The sequence below is a fragment of the Podarcis liolepis genome (genome assembly GCF_965112155.1).
Source record: "Podarcis liolepis genome assembly, chromosome: 10".
In the NCBI taxonomy this organism is placed as follows: domain Eukaryota; kingdom Metazoa; phylum Chordata; class Lepidosauria; order Squamata; family Lacertidae; genus Podarcis; species Podarcis liolepis.
The window spans coordinates 23172732-23193703 of NC_139562.1; the positions used below are offsets into that span (position 1 = coordinate 23172732).

General features: G+C 42.7%; 2 long non-coding RNA genes across 2 annotated transcripts in view; both read right to left on the minus strand.

The window, feature by feature from the left end:
- The window catches only part of LOC310687256, a 37465-nt gene that overhangs the window by 13062 nt on the left and 3431 nt on the right, over positions 1-20972 (minus strand). The window lies entirely within an intron of this gene.
- On the minus strand, positions 11414-20911 carry LOC310687235. The gene is made up of 2 exons (XR_014516311.1): positions 13578-20911; positions 11414-12510 (listed from the first exon to the last, which is right to left on the minus strand). It is a non-coding gene; the product is annotated as an uncharacterized lncRNA (long non-coding RNA).

Genomic DNA, 20972 nt, shown 5'->3' on the forward strand with positions numbered 1-20972 from the left:
GAACCATGGAGATATTGGGTTTGGTGGGTAGGAGTGATATGTACCGCTCTTGTCATATGGATGCTCTCGTATTTCTGTTGGCATGAACGGTATCGTATTTGTGGGAAGAATAGGCCCAATAATGCTTCTATTGCTTTTCTGCTTCTGTATACCCTGCTTAATGCAATGCCTGCAACATATGATGGGAAAGGTGATGTCTCGCATGATGGGACCTCGCGTGATTGCTGTAATGAGAGAATATAGACCCCTACCCCAGAACGAATCTAAGTAATAGATTGTTCAAAAGAAGAGGACGGAGTAAAGGGAGATGGGAAAGGTTTCTCTTAATATTTTATTCTGTTGCTCTTAAATATTATCTACGCATAGTAAATTCCTGCACTCTGCTAGGATGGTTAAAAACGGCCCAAAATTGCAGTAGCTTGCAAAGTCTAAAACAGACAGGTCAAGAGGCCGCTTCCTGCCTAATCAGCTATTTGGAACTGCTGATGTTAGCTACAGGTCAGAAGGTCGCTTCCTGCCCAGCCAGAAACTGCTGTTAACCGATAAACCACTAGCAAGATGTTTCCTGCTTTACTTCTGCTTTTAAGTAATGCAAGATAGGAAGAGATACGAAGGAAATGCTTAACTAGCAAAAGAAGACACGTGTACAAGGAGGTGGGAGGGAGTGCTTGGCTTAGCAGAAAGACAGGAATGATTTAGCAAGCAATATTTTGTGTTTAGCAAGCAATATTTGCTAGTCGATTGGGGAAGTCCGGCGGGTATAAGAAAGTCTGTTGAAGTGACTTGCTTTACAGCCAGAATATTTTTAGGAACTATCCAGTTGGCTGTCTCTGAGTACAGACCTTGACTCTGTGCTCAGATCTCAATAAACTCTTTTTCTCCAAAGAAGATTTCCTGGTACTTTTGTTCCCTCCGAGGTCCAGGGGGATGGCGAGGCTAATGGATCCCTAGGTAAATAAGGCTTCAGTGGGAATACCCACATCTTGCTTTCTTCTGGAATAAGATTTATCAGGAGATATAAAAGATAATTAAAGCACACATTCAGTTTTCTCCTCGTTCTCACTACTCAGTGTGTGGACAGATGCTATGAAGACATTTTGCCAAAAGAAACTTCTGACACAGATGCTGGCAAATCGTTGAAAAAAATCTGACTATATCCTTATGGTATAAAAATCTCTGGAATTTAGTTATTGCAGACAAAATAATACATAAGTGACAGGCCTCTAACAGACAGGAAGATCCTGATAATTTCTATTCAGTATAATGGGACTTTATTTAATATACTTTTGTTTCAGACTTACAGACATCGCTCCCCGTGCCATCTAGAGAAATATGGTTGCCATGATTTTGAATTGGGTGTAGTTATTTAATGTTTAGGTTTTATTTGGCCTGCCTTTGGTTGGATGTATTATTGAACTTTATTGTGGTTCCATAATTATTTGAAAACAATAAAAATGTTGGGGTTTTTTAAATGGACAAAAGAGATTGGTGGGAATTAAGGTTGATGTGAGATATAGTCATCAAACGAAACAGAAAAATCTCCCGTAGAAGTTGCGCTCTTTTTTAGGGGTGGGGGGTGGGGAAAGGTGCTGGTACTCACCATTAGGTTGTTATAGTAAGTGCCACACTTCTAACATTTGAAAAAGAAAAGGGTACGGCATCCCCTTGCGTATACCCCCCCCCCAAAAAAAAGCAGTGTAGAAAGAGCAGCTCATATTGAAGAAACTTGGATAAATGAGAGTTAATATAATATACTTTGTCTGGAAACGTTTTCTCCAAATGAAGATTAAAAAAAGCATTTATTAAAAATAAATAAATTGATGGCTCTATGGAAAATCTACAGATCAAAATTAAACTTTAGAAGAAATGATGCTCCATGCTTCTCTCTCCTTCTCATAATACGTAGTATCATTATTTATTTATTTATTTATCATCATCAACAACATCAACTAAAATCCCAAAGAAGGGAAGTGCCAAAGAATGCTCCAACTACCACACAATTGCACTCATTTCACATGCTAGCAAGGTTATGCTTTAAAATTCTACAAGGCAGGCTTAAGCAGTATGTGGACCGAGAACTCCCAGAAGTGCAAGCTGGATTTAGAAGAGGCAAAGGAACCAGAGACCAAATTGCAAACATGTGCTGGATTATGGAGAAAGCTAGAGAGTTCCAGAAAGACATCTACTTCTGCTTCATTGACTATGCAAAAGCCTTTGACTGTGTCGACCACAGCAAACTATGGCAAGTTCTTAAAGAAATGGGAGTGCCTGATCACCTCATCTGTCTCCTGAGAAATCTCGATGTGGGACAAGAAGCTACAGTTAGAACTGGATATGGAACAACTGATTGGTTCAAAATTGGGAAAGGAGTACATCAAGGCTGTATATTGTCCCCCTGCTTATTTAACTTATATGCAGAATTCATCATGCGAAAGGCTGGGCTGGATGAATCCCTAGCCAGAATTAAGATTGCCAGAAGAAATATCAACAACCTCAGATATGCAGATGACACAACCTTGATGGCAGAAAGTGAGGAGGAATTAAAGAACCTTTTAATGAGGGTGAAAGAGTAGAGCGCAAAATATGGTCTGAAGCTCAACATCAAAAAAACGAAGATCATGGCCACTGGTCCCATCACCTCCTGGTAAATAGAAGGGGGGTAAATGGAGGCAGTGAGAGATTTTACTTTCCTTGGCTCCATGATCACTGCAGATGGTGACAGCAGCCACGAAATTAAAAGACGCCTCCTTCTTAGGAGAAAAGCAATGACAAACCTAGACAGCATCTTAAAAAGCAGAGACATCACCTTACCAACAAAGGTCCGTATAGTTAAAGCTATGGTTTTCCCAGTAGTGATGTATGGAAGTGAGAGCTGGACCATAAAGAAGGTTGATCGCCGAAGAATTAATGCTTTTGAATTATGGTGCTGGAGGAGACTCTTGAGAGTCCCATGGACTGCAAGAAGATCAAACCTATCCATTCTTAAGGAAATCAGCCCTGAGTGCTCACTGGAAGGACAGATTGTGAAGCTGAGGCTCCAATACTTTGGCAACCTCATGAGAAGAGAAGACTCCCTAGAAAAGGCCCTGATGTTGGGAAATATTGAGGGCACAAGGAGAAGGGGACGACAGAGGACGAGATGTTTGGGCAGTGTTCTCGAAGCTACCAGCATGATTTTGACCAAACTGCGGGAGGCAGTGGAAGACAGGAGTGCCTAGGGTGCTCTGGTCCATGGGGTCACGAAGAGTCGGACACGACTAAACAACAACAACAACAGGGCACAGAACAGGGGCAGTGAGGAGCATGGCATGGGAACAGCCCCCAGGCCCAGACAGAGAGGCATGGAGGGCTACATTTGGACCCCAAGCCTAACATTTTCGACTTCTTATTTAAGGACGAGATGGTTGGACAGTGTTCTCGAAGCTACAAACATAAGTCTGACCAAACTGCGGGAGGCAGTGGAAGACAGGAGTGCCTGGCGTGCTCTGGTCCATGGGGTCACGAAGAGTCAGATACGACTAAACGACTAAACAACAACAACAATACAAACATTACAACACATGGCATTCTTTGGTTCATCACCCTGATGTCAACTCACATCACCAGCTGTTGTCATGAGAGATGGCATATGACTCAGTGATGCTAGACTATAATCAGTGTTTCCCAACCTTTTTTGGGCAAAGGCACACTTGTTTCATGAAAAAAATCTCGAGGCACACCACCATTACAGCCCCGTGACGTCAGCGCGCAGCGTCACGCCGGGAGGGACATGAATTGCTAGCAAATTACATAATCACCTCCTTGAGGGCTGGCTCATCTTCTCCGAAGGCAGAACCCCATTAATTAACAGCACAGACTCACACCATAGCCAAGACGAGGGGGGAAAACCTCAGTCATGCACAGTCATGCACATGTGGGGGCTAAATGAGGACGAAGAGAGCAGGGTTCAAATCGCCCCACCTGGCCAGGACAATCCCTGGGTGCTCCCTTGGGCCACTCGCCTGACCCACCTCGCAGGGCTGTTGTTGCGAGGATAACACGGGGAGAACCATGCGCGCCCCCGGGAGCTCCTTGGAGGAGAAAGCAGGCGATGAATGCAATGCACGAAATATATGAGAGGCGACCAGGTTTTGCAGGTGAGGGGCCCCCGCCAGCCTCCGCTTCCAACACCCGGCGCAACGACGCCGAAGTTTCCCCCCGGGCTCGGCTCGGGGAGCAGTGCTGCTCCCCCCGGCTCCCCTTCGCCCTCCCGGCTCTCTCTGCCGCCCACTGGGGACCCCCCTCATCTGCCAAGTCCGGAGCGCCGGTGGAAGTTGCATGCATGCATGCAGGGCGCCGCGTTGCCATTGCATTGCACTGCACTCCATGCAACGCCTGCACGCATGCATTGCCTTGCACGCCCGCCAAGGGGTCTCCCCGCGGTCCGATGCGTCCCCTCCGGCGCGGATGCAGCATTGGAAAAATAAAAAAACCCCGACGCAGCCCTACCTGGGGGGCAGCCTCCGCCTCCGCCGCTCCGCCTCCGCGGGGATCCCCGGGCTCCATCCTGCCGCCCGATCTCCGCGGGGGCGCAGGCAGGCTGCGCGGGGTCTGCACGGAAGAGCCCCTGCCCGCCCGGCCGCCGCCGCTACGCTCATTCCATGGCCGGGAGAAGAGCGCTTCAAACAAACCGCCCGGCCCGCCAGGCCATGCTGGGAAACGTAGTTTGTGCACCCCGCGCGGCCGCGGAGCCCAAGGGCGAGGGGACTACGGATCCCGGCAGCCCCCGCGCCGGGGACGGAGGGGGAGAGGCCGGGTGCAGGGATGGAGGGACGGGTGGGCAAGCGAGTGAGTGAGTGGCAGCCGCCAAGCCTTGGCCGAGAGCCAGGAAGAGCCTCCCCGGAGGAGGAGGAGGAGGGAGGCGCAGAGCGGGAGGGAGGGAGGGAACCCCAGGGGTCATCTAGTGACGGCGCCCCAATCGAAAATTTGACTTAAAAAAAATAATCTTTCGAATTTTTTAATTTTTCCCGCGGCACACCAGGCAACATCTCGCGGCACACTAGTGTGCCGCGGAACAGTGGTTGGGAAACACTGGACTATATAACTAAACATGGTTGAGAAGGGAGAGATCAGGCTCATGTCTCCTATAAGTTTTAGTTCCATTCATGTTGTCCCTTCCCTCCCGTGCTGAGACAGCAGCTCAAAGAACCTGATGTATGGATCTAGACCAGGGATGAGAAACCTTTTTGTCTGCATTCTCTTCTGGTCAACCTTCTGAAGTCTCACCAGTAGTGGGCAGGGCCAAAATGGGTGGAGCAACAGACAAAATTTTACCTTTATATTTCAAGCTAGTTTCCACACACACACATACACACACACACACACCCTCTCTGCCCACTATCTTGACCAGGGTTTCCCTAACTTGGGTCTCCAGCTGTGTTTGGACTACAATTCCCATCATCCCTGACCACTGGTCCTGTTAAGAGAAGAAGAAAAAGAGTTTGGATTTGATATCCCGCTTTATCACTACCCTAAGGAGTCTCAAAGCGGCTAACAATCTCCTTTTCCCTTCCTCCCCCACAACAAACACTCTGTGAGGTGAGTGTGGCTGAGAGACTTCAGAGAAGTGTGACTAGCCCAAGGTCACCCAGCAGTTGCATGTGGAGGAGCGGAGACACGAACCCGGTTCACCAGATTACGAGTCTATCGCTCTTAACCACTACACCACACTGGCTCTCTAGGGATGATGGGAAGTGTGGTCCAAAATCAGCTGCAGACCCAAGTTTGGGAAATCCTGATCTTGAGCAATGAGTTATCATCAGAGTTCAAGGATACAATCCAGTCAGGTGCTTGGATGTGCAGCAGGGCCAGTGAAGTGTCTGGGCAGGAGAAGAGGTGTGTAGCTTTGGGAGAGGTCCAAGTGTGAGACAGATTCCTAGAGGGCCACATTTGGCTCCTGGACCTAAGGTTCCCTACCCCTGATCTTGTAGCCTTATTGGACTTTACCAATTGGTAGGGTGAGCGTTGCTCCCGGACGGGAGGAAGGAAGTCAAATGACACCGAGGGTTGGTTCAGAGAAAGAGTTTATTCTGCTCTCCAGATAGCAGAAGGCACTTGTGTGGTCAGCTCACAGCAAGTCCAAAGAAATGAGAAATTTCATGCAGTGTATATATCCTCCAGGCACCCTCTCCCCCCTTCCCCAGGAATCCAGCCACGTCAGCTTATACACGCAGGTTGACATCACAGATGTTCCTGCTCTGGTACTTTTAACCATAAAAGGGTGTTCCTCTTCCTGTACTCTTGACCATATAAGGGTATTCCTGTTCCGGCACTCTTATCTTGGGGTAAGAAGGTCACCAACTCTCCTGGCACTGTTCCTGGACTAGGTCTGTGCATCAGTGTGGTCTTTGTGGTCAGGATGTAAGATAAGACCCAGACGCGCCATCCCTGCTCTACTGGAACAGTCAAGGCCATACATTGCCGTCACGGACTGATAAAGGAGAACGCTTTGTTTATACAGCTGGGTTTTCTGTTTATACATTGATTCAAGCTCAAGCTTCCTGAGCTTGAAAAGCTCAAGTTAATGCATTTTAGAAATGCTCCCTTGGAGGAGGAAAATGGGGATTTTGGGTCAGTTTCAAACTGACTGCACAGAAACCCATTCCTTCAATCTAAACCCATTCCTTCTTCCATGTTGTGGACACCTCAACCCAGCCATTGGCATGATCAACCCCCTTTCCCTGAACATGGTTGTGCCACCCTAGGTACTTATTCTGGACTGGGAAAGGTCAGTTAGATGGCAGGATGGGGGACGACGAGAGATCCATCTTGTCCATCTTATAAGATAGTCTTTCTCAGGAGCCAAAATTAGCAGCGGCTTGCAATTAGGGCAGAACAGAAGACATCCAAACCACTTCCCAGGTAACTACTATTTGCAACACTGTACCATCAGTCCCTAGCTGCAAACTGCCTGTTCATTTATGTCTGAAAGCATGAATTAATTAATTAGTATGATGAATGAGTCAATGCACTCATCACAGATTAGAAATATGGATTGCCCATTGAACTTCAGTTAATCAGAGCTGATCCTCTGCAAAAACTGTTGTGGCTGATGGCATTGCAATATGGGCAATGAATGCAAAATGCAGGCAATGTGCTTAAGATGAATTTTCCAAAGAATAAATTGTGTGCATTACTTAAGCAAGAAAGACCTGGGTATCTTCAAAATATCTTCTTCAAGGTACGGCAATTTATACTCTTTTAACATTAATCTATAAACAAACCAGTTAATTTATAGCCAAGGCGTGTGAATGATGGCAAGAAGGAGGAATAATTTTAGGTAAATTGGCTGTTGCTGGTGAATATAATGGATTTTCTTATTTAAATAACAATGCCTGGAGCCAGAGTCTTGTGTGCACTCTGACATGCATATGGAACTGCCGCTCATGCAAGATTGCACCATTTACTGCTGAGCAAAAAGTTATCTGAAGAGAACTTTCAACTGGAATTTTTCAGCCTGGGGTGAATGATGGGGACTTACTTAAGGGGGGATTTATGTAGGTTTTGGGGGGTGGGGTGGTTTACAAGCAGCAACAGATTTCCTTTTGGTGGCAGATTCACAATGGCTACTACTGCACTTTGAGAATGCATACAGACCATACATTTAAAGGCACTCCCCAAAGAATCCTGGGAACCATAGATTTTTAAGGGTGCTGGGAATTGTAGTTTTGTGAGGGGCCTACCAGTTTCCAGCATTATTGAGGGGATGTGTAGCAGGGGTGTAAGAATTCATACAAAGCCCACGCAAGGATGGGAAGAGAGGTGAAGACAATAGGGAGAGAGAATTCTGATTCACTCCTCTGCCCACATCCAGGGTTGGAACACAACCACGCAGATCAGACTGGACGCCTGTGAACCTTTCAGAGCATAAAATACCACTTCATAAAATACCACTGCTTCCAGGAACTGATTAATGAAAACTTGTTGATACATGCAGAAAGCACCACACTTTCTAGGTGCTTCAAGAAGCTAGATTTTTATTTTTTTTTAAACGAACCAGAAAGCCCTTGGATGATCTCATTTAAAAAAAAGTAAATGGGGACAAACAGTACTTGGAAAGAGTTCATAGACTTGAGATCTAATACACATGCCTGTGTTCCGGTCTGAGCATGATCTGTTGAATGTGCACTGGGAAGGTTTCACTCCAAGTTGTGGAGTGAACCAACCCCCTCCTTATAGACATTCAACGGGATGAGCTTACCAGTCTACTCATGTGCAAGAGATACAAACTGGATTGATACCATTCTATCTATTCCTAGAAGATGAAAGCATTTTATTAAGAAGCTGTACACGTGTCATTACAAGAATGAGGGCTGGGGAGAGAGCTTGTTCCAATCCCTTTTCAAAGGTCATCATCACTATGCAGCACGATTGCTTCCTTGTTTCTGCCTTTCTAGGCAAAAGTAGTGAATAGGGAGATCTTCCAGCAGCAATATATTCTGAGGAGACAGGTGCCAGAAGCACTGAAAATCTTCTTTCAAGAAAGGTATTTCTGCCAGATTTCTGGATACCCTGGTTTTGTTATACATGTACAAAGGCAGAACAAAGAGCTATGTTTGGCAGTAATCTCAACTGTTGATAGGAATCTTCACATCTCCATTGGGAATGACCACAATCTCATTGAATAATTTAGTTTCTGATCTTTCAGAATGGTTAAACATTGTTCATACTTGCATAACCAAGTCTGCAATTAGTGTTCTTTCTGGCTGGCTCTTTGCCAAGCTACACAATAAGGTTTTAAAAAAGCACAGCCTTACCCCCCCCCCCGAATTTGTGAAACGCCCGCCCCTCCAAAAAATCCACCTGGAGGGGTAGGAATTAGCTCCTGATCAGACTACTTTGCCTTTTTAATTGATTCCAGTAACAAGGTTATTTATAACTGAAGCACACAACTCCAACCATAGCTTTTTTAATTTTTTTTAAAAATAAAGTTTTTTTATTGATACAAGAAAAAAAAAGAAAAAAACCACAAATACCAAATTACACACAAGAATAACCATAGACACATAATTTTCTTAGCAAACAATAAAACATCTATTGGTCTTAACACTGAAGACCCAACCTCCCGTCTATTCCATATTTCAAATTCATATTACTCATTGCCAATACACACTTTTATCATAATTAAACTTATTTTTAATAAATCTAATTTCTAATATCTACCTTGCAACTATTACTGAAGTTCCTTGAATGCTTTTTAAAATTTACATCTACGGTGATCTTCACCGAAATCAAAGAAAGCTGGTATAACTATCACTTCTTTTCTTTCCAGGTGATGTTATACTTGATGATCTGTTGGCTGAAGAGAATCACCCCACCATCTTCAGTGACAGTGAGGTTGCTTCCAGTCTACCTGTTGGCCGAGCAACCATCCTGAATTGTTTACACAGTTTGAGAGGAAGTTATACAGTGGAAGCTATTTATTTAACAGCCATTCCATTTTGTTAGCAGGGAGGTTATTCTGCACTTTCCAGTACACTCTCCGTTATTACTTTTTACTGCAAAAAGGGGCTTTTGTTTCTTTGGAAAGCAATTGAATCCCATACCTGCAAACTAGTGAAAGTGTCCCAAGAGCAGTGCAGGAAAATATTGATGGGTTTGAAAACTCAAATCACTTGCCAAATTTCTCCTGCCTCTGCACTACTTTTGGCAATGAAGGCTTGGGAGCTCCTATTTCCTGGAGGAGTGGGGCATCCTACAATTTGGCAACCCTTGCTGGCAGGAACACTTCATATGCCATTTGACTTTTAACTTTTTTTGTTATACCATGCTGAGTGTTCTAATGTTATCGTTATTGCTATTTATTAATTGTGGTATTTTCTGATTTTATTCAGTGCTTTTTCCTGGCGGTTCTCAAAGGTATTGCAGTACCAGCACCTTCCCCCCAGCCAGTGTTAAAAGTGTGGCAGTTACTGTAACTACTTCATGGTTAGTACTAGAACTTTAAAAAAAAAACCAACGGGTATATTATATATATATAAATATTATATTATATTATATTATATTATATTATATTATATTATATTATATTATATTATATTAGGCTGCTCAAGTTGGCTCGAAAAGGCAGTTTATAAATATTTTGAATACTAAAACAAACTAATATGTACATTGATGCATCTGTACTTCTAAGAATTTGCTGAATGAGCATGGGAGTATTATATAGAAATTATATGTAAATTTAATTAAATATATTCATGTATGTGCACAATCGAAAAAGAATGTTTTTTTGCTTGAGAAATACTGTTTCATTTATTTATGACATTTGTTCGCTGATCATCTAAAAAATACTCTTGGGACATACAAAGCAAGACAATATTAAAATTGTTCCATATAGTAGAGATAAGTATAGAGTTTATAGCTCAGATTGAAACTAACATTAAACCACAACAGCTTCAGTGAAAGGTGTCTACCTGGAGCTGAAATTGCCATAGCGTACCAGGCAAGCTTCTCTAGGGAGGTACTACCACTTAAAAGGCTGTCTCCTCAGTAGCCAGTTGCTTCACCTGACTTGGAAGGAGCGCACAGCCCAGGGCCTCTGAAAAGGATAAAGATCTCATGGTTCAGGTAGGCATCTGTGAAAGGAGGCAATCTTTCGGGTGATTTGTTCCCAAGCTGTTTAGGGATTGATAGGTTTAAAGTAGCACTTTAAATTGGGAAACTACCAGGAACCAGTACGGCTGGCAAAGTATTGGCAAAATATAATCAAAACACCCAGATCTAGTTAATAGACCTGCAGTTTCATCAAGACAGTTTTAAAAGGGAGCCCTACTTGCAATGCATGATGTGAGTTCACCACAGCATGGATAACTGTGGCTAAGCTATCTTCATTCAGAGATGATCACAGCTGGTGTATCAGCTGTAGCTGATAAAAGGCAATTGGAGCCACAGAAGCTACTTAAGATTTTAATGATAATGTTAGGCAATGTGTGGCCTTCCAGATGTTGCTGGATTCCAGGCTCCCATCAGTGCCAGCCAACATGGCCAATAGTCAGAGATAATGGGAGTTATAGTCCAGCAACTTCTGAAGCAGCACAGGTTGCCGATTCCTGCTTTAGATGGAGCACAATCTTTTCTAGAACAAGTTGAATACCATTTACCTGGGTGAGGAAACACTCACCAACACTCTATATTTGCATATTTGCATTTTGAGTCTGTTTTTTCAGCCTTTCTCCAATTCAGGATGTACACTGCCTCACCGGTGCCTGATGGAAGTGAGAGAAGACTTGGGTGTCATCTGCATACAGGATTTTACCCATATGCACATTTATTTGATATGCGGGAAGAGACTGATTAATTGTATGAGTTTTATTCAATTAAAAATTATTTAAGCAGGATTCAGTGCAATGCATTTGTAATAATAAATTAATAATCATTTGCAGATTTTAAAAGTCAATTTTATTAAACTGCTGCTGCAGCAGCAGAGGCAACAGCAACAGCAACAACAATAATAATAGGGAAGCGAAACGAAAAGGTGTAGATTAAGTTTTTGTTTTTAAGAAAATGGACAATCAATTGTAGCAGATTTATTTCATGTGAATTTTGAGGATGAAAATCACTCATTGCAAGATTCAGTTCTAATTCAGTTCTATAAGCTCTTACCAAAAAGGTATCAAGTGGGAAAATCAGCAACCTAAACATGTCTGAGATGTTATCTTGGCTTTATTTTTATTAGTCAATATGAGAAGAACACACTGGCCCCAGCTTTGTAATATCAAAGATACATGAGGGAACATCTGCCATTATGACAGAATCATAAATCACAACACTGAAATCCTGACACATTTTCTCTGCAGTGAGAACCTTCTCTAGATGAAACAACCGACAAATTGCCTAAATAGGAATATATTTTGCAAAAATATTATCTTTAGACATGACAGAGTCTCCAAATTTTCTACATCTGCTTCAAATGGTTATTTTTAAATAATGTTATTGGTGAGTAGTATTTTTCTTGTGAGATCTATTCTGAAAGCCATGATATGAACAGTTAGCCTAAGGTATCAGTTTTGATTCTCAAGCACTTAGTCAGTGCACACAGCATTAATTTCAACAGGGCAAACATTAGCAGAAGCTGTGTCTTCAGTCTACAAACGCACTTGTCACATTTGATTTAGTATCATTTTTCTTAGTAGGCTGCAATAATCACATGTTCCTCAGACTCACATGCTCCTGCATGCTGAAATTATAGGCTTACGCTGCAATCTAAATCCTGGCCGAGCAGCAGCAGGGCTTAATGGTGTGGTGGAGCTACCATCACATTTGCAGCCTTGGTGCTCATGCCACTTGGGAAATGGGGCATAATTCATTGGGCCTAGATCCATCAAGTGAGAGCATGAGGTAAGCTCTGCTCCTTGTCCTGCCCACCGCCCTCAAAATACCCAATTTTAAGGCTTTACACAGTTGGCTATCAGTAGGCATCCCACTAGCAGAACTTCTGCCCAACTGTACATTCTCTTACATGCGTTTTCTACTCTTAAGATTTTTTTCCAATTATTTTTTATTAATTTCCAATAAAAAAGAATTTTTAGTCATAAATTTTCAATACAATCACAAATACATATTTTTGACTTCCATCAGTTCATCCGTGAATCTTCCATGTTCTCGTCTTTATACTGCAAGTTCAAAATTTGTCATTGTCTTTTATCTTAATATCCACCTACTCCCCCTCTTCCCTTTTTTACAATGTTTCTATATATATTTCTTCACAAAGCTTCCTGTAAACCCACAAACGTTATTTGTTCATCACATATGCTTTTCATATAATCCACAAATTTACTCCAGTCCTCAGTGAACTTGTGATCTTGTTGGTTTCGGACTTTCCCTGTTAATTTATCTAGTTCTGCATAGTCTGTTAATTTCATTCTCCACTCTTCTATAGATGGTAGTTCCTCCTGTTTCCATTTTTGGGCCAGTAGTATCCTTGCTGCCGTCACTGCATATAGAAATAATTTCTGATCTTTTCTATTTATTTCATTTCCAACCATTCCTAACAAAAAAGCTTCTGGTTTTTAAACAAATGTATATTTCAACATCTTTTTCAACTCATTATATATCTGTTCCCAGAATACTTTAACCTTATTACACTCCCACCACATATGGTAAAATATTCCTTCTTTTTCTTTACATTTCCAGCATTTATTACTTACTTTATACATTTTTGCTAGTTTTACTGGAGTGATATACCATCTATAAACCATCTTCATCACATTTTATTTCAGTGCAGTACAGGCTGTAAATTTTATCCTTTCATTCCATAATTTATTCCACTCATCAAATTGTATATTATAGCCAAAATCCCTGGCCCATTGTATCATTACTGATTTTACCTCTTCATCTTTAGTATGCCATTCTAGCAACAATTCATACATTTTTGACAGGTTTTTAATTTCATTTCTCACTATTTCTTTTTGAAACTTTGACTCTTTTTCCGAAAAGCCTCTCTCTTTTAACTCTTTTTTAAACATTTCATTAATCTGATAGTAATGCAACCAATCATTAACATATTCCTTGACTTCCTCATATGGTTTTAACTTCCATACTCTTAAGATTTTTTGGGTCTTTAAGCTTAAAGACTGTAATTGTTGAAAAATCAATTCACATTCTACTCTTTTAAAATATATTTTACCCTTCAGCCAGCTGCTTGTAACATTCTGGGTGCTGGAAAAAAATAGTTGAGGCACATTTGGAGGAACTTAAATTGAACTGTGATTTGAACACAAACTGTTCATTTTGTAAAGGGACAAACATGAACTAGAATGTGAAAACACAAACTTTTGGGGCGTGTTGCACTTGAGCTATAAGTAGTTCCTTTTTAAGATAAGCTTTCCAAGCTCTGATATTATCACACTGAATGCTTGCCAGTGAGGTGGAGCAGGTGTGAGAATAATCTCAGCATGGCGGTATCACATAATGCATTTTGGTTTGGTAGATGTTCCAGGGGGCAGGAGAGGGAGATGTGGAACTACTGCTTTCAGCAGAAGCCATTCATTCTCTGTAGCCTTTGTCAAGCAGGTACTCTCCAGCTACTTTGGCCTACAACTCTCATCTGTCCCAACTGTGATGGGAGATGTAGTCTAAAACAGCTGGAGGGCATCAGGTTGGAGAAGGCTGATGTACTGCATTGTTTAGTTCTGCCCTGACAAGCCTTTCATATTTTCACAGTGTTCTTTCTCCTCTTCTCTGGTTCAAAATGGCTTCCTTCAAGAGAAACTACAGAACATCACAATAGCTACAAACACCACTTGCTCAAACTTTTTAGCTTTTAATTCACAAGCTATTGCAAGAGATTTCATAAGCAACTGGTTGGGGGGGCAGTTTTGAAACAAGCTGCAGAGAAATTGTTTCCTGTAACCAACTGTGATTATGAAGGTGTGTGAGATCTTCATCCTGCAGCTAATTTGACCATATTTCTTGAAACCTTGTGCATATCTTCTGCAAATCTGTCCAGCTCATGTAAATAGGTGCAGTCACTGTTTGTCTAAATGCAAATATGCTTGTTTTTCCTATGCAGCAAAGAGATTACATTGAATGACTCCACGTTTGATTTCATGGTGCTAAGCCAGGGGTCAGCAAACTTCTTCAGCAGGGGGCCGGTTCACTGTCCCTCAGACCTTGTGGGGGGCCGGACTATATTTTGAAGAAGAAAAAAATGAACAAATTCCTATGTCCCACAAATAACCCAGAGATGCATTTTAAATAAAAGGACACATTCTACTCATGTAAAAACACGCTGATTCCCGGACCATGTGCAGGCCGGATTTAGAAGGTGACTGAGCCGGATCCAGCCCCTGGGCCTTAGTTTGCCTACCCATGTGCTAGGCCCATTTTTCAGTTCCTCAAACGGAAAGACTTTAAACTTTGAGGAACTGAAAGGAATGAGGAATTCAAGGCCACATCTTTCAATTTTGCTGTCTGCTCACTTCTTCATTATAAAGGGCAGGCCAAGCACCATGAAATCAAGATATTCCATCATGCATGCTCCAGATTTCTTTTGTAATGGAAAAGCTACATCCACTATGCATAGGGGAGAAGAGGGACTTGTGGAAGAAGGTCTTCACTTTTTACACAATCCCAAGGCATGATATGAAGGCATATGATAAAGTGACTACACTGAAGACAAGGTAGATCAGTGCCTCCAGGAATATCCATGTATAGTGGATTGAGTTCTGTGAGGGAAGAAAGGTGGGATAGGAAAATATTAACTAAACAATATGCTCATTTACATGAAATGCTATGGTATAGAGAAGGAAAAACATATGGGGGGGCGCGACGACGGCACTTTTTCCTCTCATGCCTCGGTCCCGCTCCCACTTAGATAAATTGCCCCCACCTCACTGAACAACCCTTTACCCGAAGGGGACTTTTGTGAAGGGAATTCTAGTAAGTTGGAGTCTCAGACAGGGTTTCTTTAAATAAACAAAGATTTATTTAAGGCATGATAGTATTTAACACAAATGGATTAAACTTAGGCTACTTCAGTGATACAGTGATACTTCAGTGATACAGTGCAATTTCACTTTAATGCTGTCCTCAGTTGTTTTTGCCTTATCCGTTTGGTTCCTTTATACTGATATATCCTTTATACTGATACTTTCTTTCAGTTATCCACCCCCTTCAACAATCCAGCTGCTGAGGTGCAGTAGACCCATGGATTCTCCACAGCCCCTCCCTTCCCTGGGTTTGGGAGTTTCTTTTCTTTAGAAAAATCTCTCCCCTCCAGACTAGATTTGAGTCCCAAGTAGGCTGTTCCTTTCCAGCTCCTACTTCTCCTGGCTCAACCTCTGCCTCCCAGTAAAATTCAGGTCTGTTCCTCCAACAGGACACCACACTCTGTTCTTCACAATACACTCAGAGTGGAAGTTGTTTTGTTTTCCAGAACCAACTTTTTCTTGCTTTCACTCCTTCTGAAGGAATGGGTTTCTGTGCAGTCAGTTTGAAACTGACCCAAAATCCCATTTTTTCCTCCTCCAAGGGAGCATTTCTAAAATGCTCTAACTTGAGCTCTTGAGCCAAAACCCAGCTGTATAAACAAGTGCTCAAAGCTCTCTCCCTTATCAGTCCATGACGGCAATGAGTGACCTTGCCAGTTCCAGTAGAGCAGGGATGACGCGTCTGGGTCTTATCTTACATCCTGACCACAAAAGACGCACAGACCTTGTCAAGTCTGACAAGAGATCCGGGAACGGTGCCAGGAGTTGGTGACCTCCTACCCCAAGATAAGAGTATAGGAACAGGAACAACCTTTTATGGTCAAGAGTGCCGGAACAGGAATAACTGTTTATGGTCATGGATGTCAACTTACGTGTATAAGCTGACGTGCTTGAATTCCTGGGGAAGCAGGGAGAGGGTGCCTGGAGGATATATATACTGCATGAAATTTCTCATTTCTTTGGACTTGCTGTGAGCTGACCACGCAAGTGCCTTCTGCTATCCGGAGAGCAGAATAAACTCTTTCTCTGAACCAACCCTCGGTGTCATTTGACTTCCTTCCTCCCGTCCGGGAGCAACGCACACCCTACCAATTGGTAGGGTTCAATAAGGCTACACTTCTACCTCAACCTGTCTCCTAACTTGTCTCCCTACCTATCTCTTGCCCTCTCCAACCGCTATTCCAACCCACTTCAACCAACCCTCTCCTTCCTCTCTCAAATCCCCTCCTTTTAAACTCTCCCTCCTGGAACCACAGCCAATCAGAGGCTGCCATTCATTAACCATTTGATGGTAAGGAAAACAAGGAAAAAACAAACATTTTGATCCAACTGGTCCAGCAAAACCAACTTTTTCGTCACAGGGGGTGTTTACTGCAGGAGTGATTATGCTGGGTGCTAGAACATTATTTGCCAATATTATAAGCCTGGGGTGTTGTAGGACAGGTCTGGCAATGATTCCTTTGTTTGACAGGGCTAGACTGACCCAAGGTCACCCAGTGGGTTTCAAGTTAGTGTGATGCATAGTGGACCACAATTGCTTGTGTTAAATTAACCCTGTCCGGTTCATTTCTGGTAGGAAATTCAATAAGAAATGCAACCAAGGATTCCAGCAAGACAATACCCTTTATTAACTTTATTGCAGTAAAGGACAGTCCTATGAGTACTGTACTGATCACAGGTTTCACGGAGCCTTTTATACTCTTTTACATACAGCTTATATCATGCTAAGTACATAACTAGTTCCATGTTGTCCATTCCACATCAGCCATTACAACATCTCCATATCGGAACATCCTACAAGTTATACTAGTACAATAAACTAACCTTTGGTCAGTAACAACAAACAAAAGCAGATCACACAATGGTTAATCGTTAACCTAATCCAACATAGATCTTGGATCTATGCAGTTTTATGCTATGACCATGTTCAAGCTAACTAATACTTTCCAACTATGAATATATGTATTCCTGTATGCATTGAATTACCTTACTAACATTCTTAATGTCTTTTATTGCTATATTAAGTGTTATTTACCTTTTGCTACCATGCCAGGGCTGGTGCAAAATCCAGTCACCAACCTGGCTCCATGCCTGGGTAAGCACTTCCAGTGCATGCACATGAAAAATAAGCAGCAGAGTGCCCACACATGTGCAGTAGGAGAAGAAATTCAGTGCTGTGTCCAAACAGAAACACATGCAGGCAGCAAAGCTCATCAGTAATAAGCTGTTGAACCTCAGTAAATTAAGAACATAGTTACAGCATCACTGGATCCCCTGTGATGGTGAAAAACTTCATAACTGAAGAGCAATGAAAGACAAATGAAGAACTCCAGCTTAGAGGTCCAGATATATCTCGGATCTGTGACCTTGGCTCTTTACAGACTCAGCAGAGTTAATTCACAAACAGGTGCACATCTGCCATAACAAAAACAAAATCTAGCTAACTACTCAGAAACTGTATGTTCTACACCCATTAAAAAAACCACCCTGACATATGATGTCTCAGCAATAAGCAGAACTATACCAAACTATTCAACTTTTGATATGAATTCATGCCAACATTAGTTCTTGCCAACTATAATTACACACAAAGTACAGTGTTCATATTTGGGTACACAGGTCATTCATATTTGAGTACAGGTTAAGCTGACAAGTCAACAGCCTTTGGTCAATACAGTCAGCATTCCCTGATACATTAATTAGTATTTAACATCCAGATAAACAATAAAACTTTCCATTATTTCTGTTTTCACATTTATACTAGTCTAGAAGTTGGCATCACCTTGCCAACAAAGGTCCGTATAGTTAAAGCTATGGTTTTCCCAGTAGTGATGTATGGAAGTGAGAGCATAAAGAAGGCTGATCACCGAAGAATTGGTGCTTTTGAATTATAGTGCTGGAGGAGACTCTTGAGAGTCCCATGGACTGCAAGATGATCAAACCTATCCATTCTTAAGGAAATCAGCCCTGAGTGCTCACTGGAAGGACAGATTGTGAAGCTGAGGCTCCAATACTTTGGCCACCTCACGAGAACACTCCCTGCAAAAGGCCCTGATGTTGGGAAAGTTTGAGGGCACAAGGAGAAGGGGACGACAGAGGACGAGATGGTTGGACAGTGTTCTCGAAGCTACCAGGATGAGTTTGATCAAACTGCAGGAGGCGGCGGAAGACAGGAGAGCCTGGCATGCTCTGGTCCATGGGGTCACGAAGAGTCGGACACGACTAAACAACTACAAGAAGTTCTAAACAGGCATACAAACCTGGCCCTCCAGATGTTTTGGGACTACAACTCCCATGATCCCTAGCTAACTGGACCAGTGGTCAGGGATAATGGGAATTCCTTTTTGTTGTATTTGCAAAATAAAAAACTATTAAAAATGAAATTGACATGAACTTAGTCAATTTCAAGTAGATGAGCAAAGGCTGTATGCTCCCCCAATTATTTCCTCCATATAACCTTTTTTCAACAAGCATTTGAAGCAGAGATTCTTACTCCAGTGTATCTGTATTGCATTTGAAATGGTTATTACTGATGTCTTTATTGTTAATAGCTTTAAGGTGTTTCATGTGAGGTGATTCATAAATGAACAAAATAAATGAGACAATTTCTCCCCCTGCCCTGTCACACCTAGTTAATGGACCACTATGATTTTCCCCATTTAGTATTCTATTAAAAGTATTTGTCAAAATGCAGAGGCACATTGGTAAATGAATATCTCCTCCTTGCTTAATTCAGGTTTCCTATGATCAGCAAGATGACCAGTTTCCATTTATTTCAACTTTTATCTTTTACTACTCCAAAGGAAACAAAATTTTCAGGTATTTCAGCATCAAAGAGATTTGTTCCTTTTTTGGGGTGACCTGACCTAAAGGGAAATTAGGCATTTCATGTGAGCTGTGGTTATACATGCTTTTATTTATAAATAGCTTGTTCAAGATAAAAACAGGATTCTGAGCAGTGGATTTTACTTGCTACCCCTTCACTTCAAGATTCTTTCCACCAAATTGTTTGTTGTGAAACTAGCTTTTTGCAATTTGTTAATGGCAGTGTTACTGCCCTCAGAGACATGAACTTATGGACTGGGAAAGTTGTGGTCTGTTAAGCTTCAGTTACATATTCAGACTGGTACCAGTAATGTAGTAGGTTTTTAAAAATAGGATTATATACAGCTCCATGGCAGTGTTTTAAACACAGGTCTGCTACAGTGTTTTTGCTAGACCAGCACACCCCTGCAATGCCAGGAGTTTGTCACAGCAACATCTTTCCACTGCAAAGTTATATTGGGTAGTGGATACAGTCTCTTTCAGAGCAGGCCTGCATAGCAACAGAAGTTTCACTTGTTTCTCAGATAAATGTGGTATTCTCCTTAACCCGGTTAGAACATATGTTAGTCTGTCTGTCTGGTCCAAACGGCTACATTCCTGTATGTGTTTTTATTACTTCTGAATAAGGAAGCCTCTTGCTTTCTCTGCTGCTTCTTGGCCTTTGGGCAGACAGTTCAAGAGATCAACTCACACAGCAGGTAATACTCCTCCATACCCATGTAAACAGAAAGCAAAACATTATAGGAGTGGTCACCAACCACTCAATCGTGGTACAGCCAAACAAACACTCATCCCTACTATTCCAACTAACTTCCTACGAATTGTGCACTTTTCCCAGTAGAATGTCTCAGCGGAAGATGAGAAGCCTGGCTTGTTCCATCAGCTCTGCTGGCAAAGCTGCTCTTTCTTGAGGAAGCAAGCTGTCCTCTGGAGAAAAACAAGGGTGGTTGGTCTTTGGCATCTCCTTCCATCTCTCTCCTGGTTCAGGAGCCACTTTGCTCACCATCTTATTTCTGGGAGAACACAGCAGATTTTCCTTCTAATTCAAGGAAGCTCAGTTCAGGACATGTTCCGGTTTTCCCTTGGACCATTTCTGGGTTTAGTCTTCTCAAGGGTGGGGTGTGAGGAGAGAAGATCCTGGTTTTTCTTAAGCGTCACCTCTGGTGGAGTTGGCACTGAAGTCCTGGCCAGTTTGCAGACCTGGGGAGAGGTTGGTCACCAGGGCTCTCCCTTTCACCAGTTGCCCTGCAGAACTCCTTGGAGGGAGCTCAGTATCCCTCAGGGATGTACCTCCAGAAAGGAAAGAATTAATACCTTCACTCTTCCCGCCCCCACCCGCCCATTTGCTTCGATGGTGCTTACCTGCTCTTTCTGAGGGGCTTGCAAAGCACTAGGGCGGAGGGGGTCGTGGAAACAGTCTCACTTCACTAGTACTTTACTCAGCCCCATCGCTGGTTCCTAGGAGCAAACCAAATTGACCCACAACCACCTACCACAGGCCGTCCCCGTCCTCCTCCTCTAGGCGTCTTTCGTCCTCTTTAAGCCGCCAGCCTGCTATTTCTCTCCCATGGCCCGAAATGAACCCCCCGCCCCGAATTCAACCAAGCCCAGAACAGCCTGCCAATCCCACCGTTTATACAAACGTAATAGCAGTTGGAATCCAAACGGTCGCCAGGCACC